This window comes from Nicotiana attenuata, chromosome 11, assembly GCF_001879085.1.
Source record: "Nicotiana attenuata strain UT chromosome 11, NIATTr2, whole genome shotgun sequence".
Classification (NCBI taxonomy): Eukaryota; Viridiplantae; Streptophyta; class Magnoliopsida; order Solanales; family Solanaceae; genus Nicotiana; species Nicotiana attenuata.
Window position 1 is genome coordinate 54,001,444 of NC_031999.1, and position 11,382 is coordinate 54,012,825.

Below are 11,382 nucleotides of genomic sequence, written 5' to 3' on the forward strand. Positions count from 1 at the left end.
ACATGATAATGCTTAATTGGCGATGTAGAATTGTTGCAGCAGTTAAGATAGATCTTGACCTTATCGTTTTCTACCGTACGATTTGCGTAGTTTATCCTCCCGTTTTTCATAAATTGCTTGCTTTAAGAACATTGCTAGTTCGAACTGTCTTTTTACCTTTTGGTGCTGTCTTTGTACTTGATTTATGTTTTACATTAGAAGTGTCACGAAAGATCTGATATGCATTGCTGGAGAACCCTATACCTTAGTGATCTTGAGCGGTGGCGCTAGACACCTAATCCCCTCGAGATAATATATTCAAGCGCTTACCAAAACTCTTATCTAGCATTCTTTAATTGCTTCTAAAAGGTGTCCTAAGCAAACTATATATCCATATTAATGAGTGGCTGAGACTCTCGCAGAACTCTCAGAAACCCAATTCCCAAGTGGGAGATTTGAGATTTAGTCTTCCAAATATGACGTGACCCGTTCCTGCGAGGATAAAAGGGGGCGTCGACAGCATTGGCGACTCCTTCTGGATGTCTTTAGACTTTTGCACCATTGCATGCTAACTTGGCGGGTCGCGCCTTTGATTTCTTTCTCCTCTTATTGCTTTGTTTAATCTTTTTATGAGACTACAGCTTTTCTCTTTCTCTTTTTCTATTAAGTTAGCTTTCATAATATGCATAGGCTATACTGTCTCATCATAGGTATTCTTTTGTAATTTCGGTGAGCCAGTATTTGTTTGGGGTTAAACGGTATTGTATGGGGGTATCTTGATTGCGAGCACGTGGAAAATATCCGATGTCAATTTGTGTTCCCTCCGAGGGTAAAACGCGATTCCTCAACAATCTTATTTCACTCATTGCTCAATTAGCAATAACTATCTATTATGCAACGCTGTAATGAGTTCGGTGCGCAATCTCCTAATACACTCAGGCAGGATGACCCTCTTAATATTTTGGCAAAGGCATATATTTCTGCTGGTACATACCAGTCGCCGTATCGGTGGTATCGACGGGTACCTGTGCGCTTTCCCAGTCTTTGAAGTATTGTTGCGCGCTCCAAAGAGTACCTAGCTGAGCACTTCAAAGACTAGAATAACGCTTACTCCGCTTATAACTTGTTCCAGGTCAGTCATTATGAAGTTCCAGAAGCTCTGGCCGGAGGTCAAGATTATGTTGTAGCCACAATAATGATAGCGTACATAGAGTACTCAGGCCTTAGTCGCAATTAGTCCACGGAGTCTAGCCCTTGAAACACCCAACCGGATACACCTCCACGTGATCGTGATAGCCATATGATTATTTTGGAGACCAAGCATCTAGAATTTTGATGCTTATGCTAAATTATATTGGATCTTAAATACGCTCAGAAGCATGCCGTAACTTGGATGAGAGGTAAAAGGGTCCGTAAACACCACGGTATGTTGTTTTGCAAAAATCTCTACTTATACCTGAGCCTAGATACTAGACCGATCGAGGTGTGGATACTGTTCCGAGGGTAGACAGTTAACTCAACATCTGGGGAGTTCCTGTCCTGGGACTAACCGTGAGTTATGTGGTTATGTCCTGTTGATAATTGGCTTTAATGTGTAACTATGGGGCCTAAATTGGCCACTAGTGACATTAACTGTTTCTTTATTTAGAGTCTTTTTTGATTTACAACTTATTTTTATCAACTAAAGGATGTAGGCAATTTAGCATAGGTATAGTTAGTCTCCAAACTATTTGCGCCTAGGTGCCTACCGTATCGGGCACAAACTGAGGCACCTAAAATTAGGGCTGCGATTTTATTTCCACCAATGATGTTTAATATCAACATTCTGGCAAGTTTCTCATCAAGACATACTCCACAAATCCAAGGGCCTCCCACACTCCGCCGCCTCCGAGTCCTTGTCCGGAACCAAAAAAGACAAAGCGAAAATACGAGATACAAGCGCCAAAGAGGTTTGAAATCCTCGGGCTAACCTCCGGTTGCTAAGGAAACAACTTGCACAACTGGACCAGCTGTTGAAAATTTGCTAGAAAACTGGAATCAGGTTCGAATGTTGGCGAAAAACCTTTCATGTTCCCTGCAAACCGCTCCTTAATGTTCAACACCCAAATATCCCGCAACCCTATCCACAAAACCCCCCACAACCACAGATCCATCACCTTCGACGTCAACTACCTGTATAACACATGCCACAACTTCTCAAATCAATCACTCAGCATACTCAATTTCCGAGCCATTGCGACCACAATTGTACTCATGCTCACAGGACGACTCTTCGACTATCTACGCTGATAGTACTGATCTCCGACCTACGAGCCCAAATAGCCGCCATCTCAAATGCACCTGAGTCTGAGAATTGACAGCGAAGCCGCCGAATCCGCCCACTACAGGTAGGAGCGTTCACCGAGCGAGAATGAAGAGCTGCGAGAGAAGAGTTAACCAAAATCGAGTTCAGGGCCTAGCAGAGCAACGGAGGGCGATTCGAACGGTTCGAAGAATTCTGGATCACAGGGAGGTAGGATGACTAAGTCGGGTGCATTATGCGAACCCAAAAGTGTATAGCCGAGATCATTACCAGGCCATGCCGAATGATATCTATAGAGGAGCCAATGGATCCAGAAGTTTGTCCTGTGAGATACGACCAGCGCTAAGGGAGTGGGATTTACTAGGAGGATGGAGTAGTACCGAGAATTGAGTCACAAAAGCGATGGAGAGAGAGGTACCTCAGTTAAGGCGACGTCAGTTAAGTTGTGAGGAACTAGGGACGGGGTTTCGATGGATGTAGATGAATTAGTAAAACAAAGGAAAATGGGGGAAACGAGTGCCCGTCAGTGAATGTCGCATTCATGAGAGCTTTACAAGGGAAGATGCACGATATCCAATGGTCAGCACTCTAAGCATGACCCCGGGGCTGATAGAAATTTAGACATGGGAGTTTCGGGTAGGGTATGGCATTTCTGGGAACCTTCATAATGGATAGACTTTCCGTTATTAATAATAGAGGAATCGGTTGCATCTTAGATTTATTCTACATTATTAACAGAAATTGAGAAGAAAAGTAGCCCATGACCATTTCACCGCGAAGTATGACACTTATGGCGTTGGTATGAATTCAAGGAAAGCTGCTAGAAGCGTCAGAGTGCCGACCCTAGAAGAAGAGCAACAAAAATGAAATATGAATTCTTCATCCTGGGCTCAGGACACAACCAAAGATGATCCTACAGAGAAGCGAAGTATGTGATGATGTTGAAAATAAAAAGGGTCAATTGCAAGGAGTTCTACATAGATTTTACTCATATAAATTTTGGTGAGGACTCGGAGTAAAGAAATTCATGGAAGGAAAGAGTGGCAAAAAACTAAGTAACTCGGCTACAAATGAGATTATGAAAATACATTTGAAGCTATGTGCAAGAACAATCAATCAGTTGCGGACTTTATTCGTGGTAATATCATAGGAATCAGCGCGTAATACAGAATAAATGATGTAAGTGCCGTGTGTCGCACGAGGATCCAAATTCACACAATAGCAACAAACTTATAACCGCACATAACTACCCATGGCCATACTGGGTACACCATTTCAAGCACCATTATGCCGAATACCACACCACACCGCTAACTCCGCCTTTCCATCCGTGACCCGATGTTACTCAATCCTCTTCCTACCTTCACATGGGCATACAAAATAATACCCACTCTAGCGACCACAGAGATAATTCTCGCGTCAATGCCCAAGCAACTATGTTTATACCAAGCTTCATAATCGACACTTGTACCACTCTCAACATACTCAAATCGACTATACCTGCACGACCCGTCAATAAATTAGGTCAGTCCATTAGAGGGAGCACCGAGAAGTACCTAGAGATTCTATGCACCGAGCAAACTGAAAAAACTCCCAGTATCAAAGCCTCGATCCAACATACACATTCTGACTTAGATCCAATTTGAGCCAGCACTAATGAAATGATCTAATGCGTCATTGAGAGGTTGCGACATGCACGTTCCTGTACACTCATGATCAGAGGCATAGTCCAGAAGATATTATCTATCTCACACAGGTCGCGGTTTATTCCACACCATCCCCACAAGACCTAGTGCGATCGAATCCAGGCATGAAAGGTTGACGCATCACGCCTGACGTTGCCCGTTCAATTGTAGAAAGAGATAATGCAGAGACTTCAGACCCTGATCAGACAATAGGTCATCTGTGCACAAGGTCCAGCCCGCTACCTAATGTCCTGTTTGAAACAAACCCTCTCTTAGCCTGGACACAAAGGTTGAGATCATTCATATGATCGCAGATCGAAGAGGATGATAGGGTACCGCACAAAGTGAGCCAATGGGCACCATAAGGTTTGATTGCCTTGAAGGATGGATGACCAAAGAAAGCCAAACAGTTTACCCTTAACACCAACATTTGTCTGTGCCAGGGAGGGTCTACACCCCAGAGCACCAAGCGAATCCGTAAAGCAAGCCCCGGTACGGTCCCATTGAGACCATGGAACCCCGACGATCTTTGTGAGGAAAATACAGCTAGTAGTGTAACCTCAGTCTACGCTGGAAACAGCTGAACGATAAACACCAGCAGCAGATATCTATCCTGGCTCCTTCTCGCCAGGAGTTCAGCACGCTCACACAATGTCTATTAATATCGAAACTGATACAATGTGCAAGCCTAAGGTGTGCCCAGCAATTATAACCCGGGAGGTGAAAATTGGGCGAACATTGTGGGGCAAGTGCTTGGATAAGCCATAAAATAACCTTTCACCGAAAACCGATTCCGTCAGAGGTTTGAGCCACAACAAAGCACACACATCACTCGTGCAAAGTGAAAGATTAATTTCATCATTTCAGAGTCCTGATTGATGGAGATCAAAGCCTCAACATCTGCCGTGATAACTTTCAGAACACTTGGAACAAAGCCATGCACTGAGATTCAAAGATTGGGGCTATCAATGTCAAAGCTTCGTATGGACTCCCAGAAGATCTAGCGTATTGGAGAAATCCACCTTTGCTTGCAAATGGCCAGGCCAACATGGTCTCGACACGTCGACTTCCAAGTCGCAATAGACGTCCCGCATCCTGCAATCTGCCTTGTTGGCGACCCCCTGGATCCCACGATGCCAGGAGTTCCATAGCATTCAACCTGCATCAGGCGATAAAAGTTTTGAAATGGAACCACCAAGAGGTGATCATTCATGGCGAGTGGTAGGTAACCCCATGATATATGTACGCCAAGACCTATCCAAATGATCGGGACGGCAGAAGGAACGTAGGCGCGAAGCGACAATACCAACCCACGTCAAGGGTCAATGCGTGTACGACAAAGACAAGTGGTGGAACAACAAGATCGAGAAGTATCCTGAATCGGTAGCGGGTACGAGCCTGGAAAGGGACTTGGGTAAAAATCTTCAGGGCGATCACTTAAGGCCCATCAAACTGAAGAATGGCAGTGCGCAATACCTTTGGGTTAGGGTATGGTTACACTTGGGAAAGGAATTCGCAGAACTAGGTCGCGCACCATTGGTCCGGCCCCTACAATAGCCATTGAGAGGAGTTCCAGATACCCAGCCTGGGAACAACACTTTCACTACGCACGTATAACTATATATAGGGTTCAGAGTATGAAGCGAACTATCCGTTGGCGGCCATGAGAACTTTGTTCCTGTGAGGACTGATGGATTATGGACTCAATATGATTTTTTAACGAGGAGAAGGCGAGGAAGCCCATCCGTACAAGCTGTCAAGCAGGAGGAGACAGCCTCAGCAACTGCGTCAATTAGGACCGTCCAGAGCCGGAGGTTGGCGTTCGGGTAGCAAGGCTAAAACAAAAGACCAGCATGCATCGCAAGTTTTTTAGTGTCATTTACTAGTTATTTCTCTTTCCCGCATTGTCTTATTGAAATCTTCGAACAAGAGCTCCGCATGTTTCCAACAGCTTTGACTTAAATCAAACGCATTTCAAGTTTATCATATATATCTCGCTTACGCTATACTCTTTCTCTATCATTTACCCTCTATTTGTACTACATCAGCACTTGTCACCTATCTAATCTATCTGACACGATGATCTAATCCAACGCACTGTGACTCACTGCCAGACGAACACACACGCCACACAAAGGACATAGAACTCATGGAAGAAGATGAAATCCCTCTGTAACAGGGCGGTCGGTCAGAAGAAGTGAATGAATTTTGAGAATAGACCTAGAGTCCAACCTGGAGAGAAAACTGAGGGTCATAATGATTTGGGAGATACAGAGAACGCAAGAAGACTCGCATCAGTGTTTCACTTGTCGCCATCAGAAAGGAAAAAGCTATACAGGAATTTTTTAAAATAAGGAATATGAGGACTATATTCGCCTAGGCTCGTATGTGCATACTGTCACTGGACTCAGCACGGCCATTGTAGCTCATAAGTTGCCAAACAGATCCAGGCCCTGTCCAGCCGGTTAGCAAAAAGCTCTAGGATAATTTCAAGCCCGAACATGAGGTATTGAAAATCAAAGAAAGAGCGGTTACTAAGCAAGTCAAGCTTAAGTTCTCAAGGTACGAAAAGAGTATCCAACAATTGGTTAGCCTAATATCGTGCCGGTACCAAGAAGCGACGGGCAAGGTTATAGAATCTTGGTGTTCGCACCCTACCGCGGATTTACCCGGCCAGTTCCCAACAGAAATGAACTCTCCCTTCCAACATACACATTCATTCCTCGACAATTGCGCCTAAAGCATGGTTGCAGTCTTTTGCTTTGATCTGTGTTCGCGGAATACATGCGATATGGGATGGACGTAGGATGATGCAGAGAAAACGGCTTTCATTCACGCCGTGGGATGTATTGTTACAAAAATGTATTGCCATTTGGGTGAAGAATGCTGGCGCCACGCAATATGGAGTAGCCATTGACTACTATCTTTCACGACATGATACACAGGAAGATCGAGCGTATATGTGTGATGATGTTTCAATCAGTCAATCCAAGAAAGCCAACTGAATCATCATGGAAGGGATTGAGGATAGTTCCTTCAAACAGGCTGAGAAGGTATAAATCTGAAACTGAATCTCACCAATTGCGTTCGGGGTTCCTGCCGGAAAACCTACTGGGTTTTCATCGTGAGCCGTCGAGGGATAGAATTGGACCCGTCAAAGGTCAAAGCCATTCAAGAATTACCACCGCCAAAGAACAAGAAAGACGTGATGAGTTTCCTGGGGAGACTCAACTATATCAGCCGGTTCATAGCTCAGTCCACAGTCATTTGTGAACCCATCTTTAAAATGCTAAAGAAAGACGCTGCTACTAGATGGACCGACGATTGTCAGAAAGCCTTTGACAGAATCAAGGAATACCTGTCAACGCCGCCGGTCTTGGTTCCTCCCGAGCCAGGAAGACCTCTATTGCTTTAACTTGCGGTATTGGATGGAGCATTCGGTTGTGTTCTGGGACAACATGATGAAACGGGGAGAAAGGAGCAAGCCATCTACTATCTCTGCAAGAAGTCCACCCCGTACAAGGCCCAGTATTCTCCATTAGAGTGCACCTGTTGTGCTCTGACTTGGGTAGCTCAGAAATTGAGGCATTATTTCTGTGCTCACACTACTTATCTCACATCTAGGATGGACCCGCTGAAGTATATTTTCCAGAAGCCCATGCCCACTGGCAAGCTCGCCAAGTGGCAAATCTTGTTGAGTGAGTTCGACATTGTTTACGTGACTCAGAAAGCAGTCAAGGGTCAAACCATAGCAGATCACCTTGCCGAGAATCCCATTGAAGGAGAATACGAACCACTGAAAACGTATTTTCCTGACGAAGAAGTATCCTTTGTAGGAGAAGATATTGCAGAATCCTACGATGGTTGGAGGTTGTTTTTCGACGGAGCCGCAAATTTCAAAGGAGTTGGCATAGGGGCAGTCCTAGTATCAGAAACTGGCCAGCACTACCCGGTATTCGCTATGCTCAGGTTCCCTTGCACAAATAATATGGCCGAATACGAAGCCTGCATCCTGGGGCTCAAGATGGCCATTGACATGAACATTCAAGAGTTACTAGTGATCGGGGACTCAGACCTGCTCATACATCAAGTTCTAGAAGAATGGGCCACCAAAAACTCTAAGATACTTCCCTACCTGCATCACATACAGGAGTTGAGGAAAAGATTCACAAAGACAGAGTTTCAGCACGTCCCCAGGGTCCAGAACAAGTTCGCTGACGCATTAGCCATATTATCATCCATGATCCAGCATCCAGACACAAATTTCATTGATCCCATCCCAGTAAAGATTTATGATCAGCCAGCTTATTGTGCTCACGTTGAGGAAGAAGCAGACGGAAAACCATGGTTCCACGACATCAAGGAGTACTTGACAACAGGGGAATATCCAGAACTTGCCAACGCCACTCAAAAGCGCACGCTCCGGAGATTATCCAACAACTTCTTTCACAGTGGAGGAATCCTGTACAGGAGGACTCCCGATTTGGGTTTGCTGAGGTGTGTCCAAGCAAAAGAAGCATCTAGACTATTGGACGAAGTGCACGCAGGGACCTGCAGGCCGCACATGAATGGTTTTGTCTTAGCAAAGAAGATACTCCGAGCAGGGTATTTTTGGATGACTATGGAAACAGACTGTATCCAGTACGTTCATAAGTGCCATCGCTGTCAGATACATGCAGACATGATAAAGGTGCCTCCAAACGAGCTTACTGCAACAAGCTCACCGTGGCCATTTGCCGCCTGGGGGATGGATGTCTTTGGACCTATCGAGCCTGCCGTATCAAACGGGCACAGGTTTATCCTGATGGAAATCGATTATTTCACTAAATAGGTTGAAGCAGCGTCATACAAAGCAGTGACTAAGAAAGTTGTGGCAGATTTCGTCCGTGACCGTATTGTTTGCCGATTCGAAATTCCGGAATCAATCATCACTGATCATGGTTCCATTCTCAACAGCAACTTGATGAAAGCAATGTGTGAGGCATTCAAGATCAAACATAAGAACTCTATAGCCTACAGGCCTCAGATGAATGGAGCCGTGGAGGCAGCCAACAAGAATATCAAGAAGATACTAAGGAAGATGGTCGAAAGTCACAAACAATGGCATGAGAAGTTATCATTCGCTTTACTGGGATACCGCACCACAGTCCGCACATCGGCCGGAGCAACTCCCTACATGCTGGTCTATGGTACAGGGGCGGTCATCCCCGCCGAGGTAGAGATTCCCTCCTTAAGGATCATACAAGAAGCAGAGTTGGACGACGCAGAATGGGTAAAAGGTCGCTACGAGCAGTTAGCCCTTATAGATGGGAAAAGGATGAATGCAGTTTGCCACGGTCAGTTGTATCAGAACAGAATGTCCAGAGCCTTCAACAAAAGAGTCAAGCCAAGGAAGTTTACACCGGGGCAGCTGGTGTTGAAGAAAATATTCCCACATCAAGATGAAGCTAAAGGAAAATTCTCTCCCAACTGGCAAGGTCCGTACATGGTTCACCGGGTTCTAACTGGAGGAGCCCTTATCCTTGCAGAAATGGACGGAGAAGTCTGGCTGAAGCCAATCAATTCAGACGTAGTGAAACGATACTATGTGTAACCACTTACGATTTCCTTTATGATGTATTTTGAACTACGCCTGACCTGATTCCCGTTTAAAAGGGGATACGTAGGCAGCCCTATGGGTTCGGTCACAATTTAATAAAAATTTCATGTCCCACTATTATTGGAACTGGGGCAGAATTTTGAGGAGGACCCTCAAAATTCCGAAGTTGATTTTTCATCCGTTCAAGCGCAGCCGTCAGAAGTGCCAGCCCAGTAAACTGGGGCAGAATTTTGAGGAGGACCCTCAAAATTCCGGAACAAGAAAGGTTGCAATGCTTTGAACCACGTCGCAGTCGTTGGTTCATTTAAACAAAACCATTTTCTACTTACGTCATATTTGTTAAATCATGCATAACTATGACAGCTGCTGTTTAGCGACGCTACCCCAACGTCAAGCAGGACGAGCAAAGGCCACGGGAAGACGAACTAACCTTCCCCCTTTTACAAAACTCACGATTTTTCTTTGAATGCAGGCACTCAATTCGCAATGTCATTAGATATATTTACGCACTCATACTTTCTCAAGAATGCAACTTCTCAAAATCATCACCTATTTACAATTGCTATCCGTACACAACATCCCCAGCAGCCACAATGATGCAATCAGCTATCCGCTATCATCTACCAGCTAAGAGATTTCATTACTATTCGCTCTTTTAATTCTTGCATTGCATAAGGCTACTTTTCTGCCTTCCGAGACTAAGCGTTGTCTCCATCTGCATTTCCTGCATTGCATAAGGCTACCTTTCTGCCTTCCGAGACTAAGCGTTGTCTCCATCTGCATTTCCTGCATTGCATAAGGCTACCTTTCTGCCTTCCGAGACTAAGCATTGTCTCCATTTGCATTTCCTGCATTGCATAAGGCTACCTTTCTGCCTTCCGAGACCAAGCGTTGTCTCCATCCTGCATTATCTGCATAAGGCTATCTTTCTGCCTTCCGAGCTCTACCTCTACTTGCATGGCTGAAATATCGCCACCTTATCTTTCTTGCATGGCTGAAATATCGCCACTTTTACTTACGTCCTGCAATCGGCTGAAATATCGCCATTTACATTTTTTGTATCGGCTGAAATATCGCCATTTACATTTTTTTGATCGGCTGAAATATCGCCAAACGTTATTTAAATCCTGCAATCGGCTGAAATATCGCCATTTACATTTTTTGTATCGGCTGAAATATCGCCATTTACATTTTTTGTATCGGCTGAAATATCGCCAAACGTTATTTAAATTCTCTATCGGTTGAAATATCACCATTTACACTTTTGCATCGGCTGAAATATCGCCAAACTATTATTTAAATTCTCCATCGGCTGGAACATCGCCTGTTTATTTAAATTTCTGTCGGCTGAAATATCGCCATTTACGCTTTTGCATCGGCTGAAATACCGCCAAATCTTGCATCTCATGGGCTGAAATATCGCCAAACTGTCCAAAGGCGTCATCATTCGGAGGCATCATCCTCATAGCCCGAGAATACCATGCCATGGCCCGAGGACCCCACTTTATATCCTGCACATCTTTATTCAAAGGCATCATGGTTCGGAGGCACCATCATCATATCCCGAGAACATCATTTCATAGCCTGCGAATCCTTTAATTCTGCGCTTCATGGCCCAGGACATCATGGTCCGAGGACGTCATCCTAACCGTCCGAGGACAGCATTTATGGTCCAACGGGAACTTGCATCATGTTTAAGTTTATGCACAATATACGCCCGTATTGCTTACTTGTAGGTACACCGCCTAGCATGACCGTCTCAGCAGGAGCGATCCCGCTCTAGTCCCCACGCCGATCAAGTTTCAAATACCTCTTCG